We start from the raw sequence: 3,753 nt of genomic DNA, 5'->3' as shown, positions 1-3,753 counted from the left end.
TACACCAATGACTGCACCTCTAAAGACCCCTCTGTTAAGCTCCTGAAGTTTGCAGACGACACCACACTCATCGGCCTCATTCAGGACGGTGACGAGTCTGCTTACAGACAGGAGTTTAAAGAGCTGGCTGTCTGGTGCGGTCTCAACAACTTGGAGCTCAACACGCTCAAAACTGTGGAGATGACCGTGGACTTCAGGAGAAACCTCCCTGCACTCCCCCCACTCACCATCATGGACAGCACTGTGACTGCAGTGGAGTTATTCAGGTTCCTGGGCACCACAATCTCTCAGGACCTGAAGTGGGACACTCACATTGACTCCATTGTGAAAAAGGCCCAGCAGAGGTTGTATTTCCTTCGCCAGCTGAGGAAGTTCAACCTGCCACAGGAGCTGCTGAAACAGTTCTACTCCACCATCATTGAATCCGTCCTCTGCACTTCAATAACTGTCTGGTTCAGCTCAGCTACCAAATCTGACCTCAGAAGACTACAGAGGGTAGTCCGGACTGGTGAGCGAATCATTGGTACAACCCTCCCTACTCTCCAAGATCTGTACTCATCCAAAGTGAGCAAAAGTGCTAGCAAAATCACTCTGGACCCCTCACATCCAGCACACTCCCTCTTTGAACTGTTGCCATCTGGTCGACTCTACAGAGCACTGAGCACCAGAACGACCAGACACAGGAACAGTTTCTTCCCTCAGGCAATCCATCTCATGAACATTTAACAATAAACGTGGAACACTATTATACATTATTTATTTAACACACATACTTATTTACATTTCAAATTTGCATGTCATAATTGTCTATATTATATATTGTGTTTTTGCTATTTTGTACATTGTCTATTTTGTCTATTTGTATATTATTATTTTTATTATCTGTGTCCTGTCATTCTGTTGCACTGTGGAGCTTCTGTCACTAAAACTTGATTATGGAAATTACTCACACAGGGCTTCCCCTTGCCTCCTTTAAACTCTCACTCTCTTTCTCTCTTCCTTCCTCACTGAAAAAGATGGAGTGAGTTTGTCTGGGACGTGGGCTCTTGGGGATCTCTGCCTGTGTTTATTTAGTAGGCGGGGAGCTCAGCAGAGACTGTGTGTGTTTTTGTAGTGCTCGACTTTTCCTGAGGTAATGCTGCCCTGATATGACCGCATGGGAGAAAAGGAGTGGGAATGTGACAGAGCAAGAGTGCAGCGTTTCGTCTGGTTCTTTGAGTATTTGTGCATCTTTTTGCAACCGTTTTGCAACAAAGCTGATGTCACTGCCTGAAAACATCAGCTGCCAATGGGCAGCTTGTTCTTAGAAGAAGTGGGACGCGTCACTGGCAGTTGCTGGACGGTAAATCAGACATTTGTCTGAAGTATTTGAGTTGAGGCTGGAGTTGAGGTCACTCAAAGTGGTTGCGGTCAGGGACTCCTCGCTGGGAGAGGAAATGGAAATGCAGGGAGGCCTTGGGGTAACCACTATGGTAGTGCATGCTGCGTGGTTTGATTCCTGGAGGTTTTTGGAGTAGTCGGGGCCGTCCTTAGGGGGGTGCAACTGGTGCGGTCGCACTGGGCCCCGCGCTTAAGGGGACCCAGCGGCGAACGGACCGAGGGAACACAACACCCCACCCCCCCGGAACGTGATCACGAACTGACCGAGGGGGACAAGGGAATGCGATCGCAAAAGGACAGAGGAGGGCCCCGCTCCCTACCTCACACCGGGCCCCGCGTCAGATAAGGACGGCCCTGGGAGTAGGGATGGGAATTTTAAGGAATTTAACTATTCTAGTTCCAATTCCACTTAATAATTCTGGTTCACAAGTAGGGGTGGGTGATATAGCCTCAAAATGATTTCCCGATATTTCAAGAATATTTGCGATAACGATATTTATGATGATATAGAAAAAAAAACATGGAACAACTGGTGACTGCAGCTGGCAGGCAGCAGCATTTATTAGTGCAAACAAAAAACGAAGGGCATTTTCCATCCTTTTCCAATGAGCTACTGTCATCGATGACAGACTACCTAATTTGAAGTGTAAATCTATTGTAATAAGGTGGCAGCAGCAGCTGTGTGTTCGACTTGAAGCAGACCGATCGGTGTACGACATCAAAATACTGCGAGAGTGACTTACCCCTTATTTACACTGCATGCGTCTGCGGCTCCGACGCGGCCACTCTAGCCAGTGCTTGTGTTTACTGCAGCGGAGCCGCAGCACGTTTCAGAAGCGTCCCAGAAGCGACTCTCCGTGCCACTTCGCTAAAGATATGCACCTCGCCTATTTTTGAAGGTAAGAGTGTGCGCTCGAATATGCTCTAGAACCGCTTTTGCGATACTTTGATGTCATACACTGATCAGTCTGCGCAGCGCTGCTTCAAGTCTAACACACCTATTGGGTTTGTGGTAGAGACCTGCACTCCCACGGGAGTACCGCGGGACCCAACGCAACGGGGTGCGGCGCGGGACAACTCTTGCGAGTGCAGGTGCGGGCGGGAAGGGACTCGTGTGTGTGCGGGATGCGGGAGAATAAAATGATTTGTGGAACTCCTGCAAAATAGAAATGATCTAATCATAAAATTTCTAAAACATAAATTATTTATCTGTTGCACAAAAACAAAAAGAACAACTAATATTAACATTAAAATGATTGACATGCGCAAGCTAGGCAGAGTTTCTATTTATAACACGTGTTTAAAGGGTTGCTGCAGTGTAGCTAATCACAGACTCAGCTGTTGATTTCTGGAACGCAATGGGTGATCAGAGGTGATTAAGTTAGAATCCACTTACCGCAGTGCTGAAATTGCGTGCTCACGAATCCTCTCATTTTAACACACGAAGTGTAGACATTGCGAAAGATTCATTGTGAAAGATTCATTGTTCATATGTTCATTGTGTTATAACAGAGCTTTATGAGATCGCGATGAACTGAGATGTCAGCTTTTAGTAATAAATAAAAGAAGCGCTGCTCGCATTCTGCCATGCCAAACCATGCACGCAGCAGCCCATGCTTGCTTTTCTGTTAAAAATAACAGTGGTTTGTGAATGTTGATGCTTAGCCTAAATAACAAATATTTTATTGGGAGTGTTTATGCTGGGATGTTGTGGAGCTTAGAAGATGTTACAGAACCATTTCATGTAAATTTCTTCGATGTACTGACACAAATCTATATAGATTACTTTTATGCTGGTTTTTGCGGGCGGGAGCGGGACAGAATCTTGTGGGAGCGGGACTGAAAAATCCGTCCCAGGGTTGCCAGGTTTTCACAACAAAACCCGCCCAATTGCTACTCAAAACTAGCCCAAAACTAGCCCAATCGCATTTCGAGGGGGGCTCCCCATTAAAAATCGAGTTCTGGGGGGTAAAATACACATTTTTGGCGGGGTTCCCCTCGTAAAATTCACACTCCAGGGCTAAATATCACGTTATCGGGGTCGCTTTAACCAGCGGACATGAATAACAACCCGCAGCAACAGTGGAAAACCGCGGACTTGGCAACACTGATCCGTCTTCCGCAGGTCTCTAGTTTGTGGTGGTGTTGTTGTGCACGCTAGGGAACGTACATCCGCCATACGTCATCGCATCACTATATCATTGATATCGCGATATGACACTTTTTTATCATGTACAAATTTATAACGGTATATATCGTGGTATGATATGGCACACCCCTCTTCACAAGCACTCGAAAGTTGATTCTACAGAAAAATAAAAATAAGCAGCCCATTATAATGGCAAAGCCCTGGATAGGCACAAGCTTGCATGC

Source organism: Sinocyclocheilus rhinocerous, unplaced genomic scaffold (assembly GCF_001515625.1).
Source record: "Sinocyclocheilus rhinocerous isolate Xijiao unplaced genomic scaffold, SAMN03320098_v1.1 scaffold78, whole genome shotgun sequence".
NCBI classification, from domain to species: Eukaryota; Metazoa; Chordata; class Actinopteri; order Cypriniformes; family Cyprinidae; genus Sinocyclocheilus; species Sinocyclocheilus rhinocerous.
The sequence above is the reverse complement of the archived record's forward strand: the minus strand, read 5'-3'. Positions refer to the sequence as shown.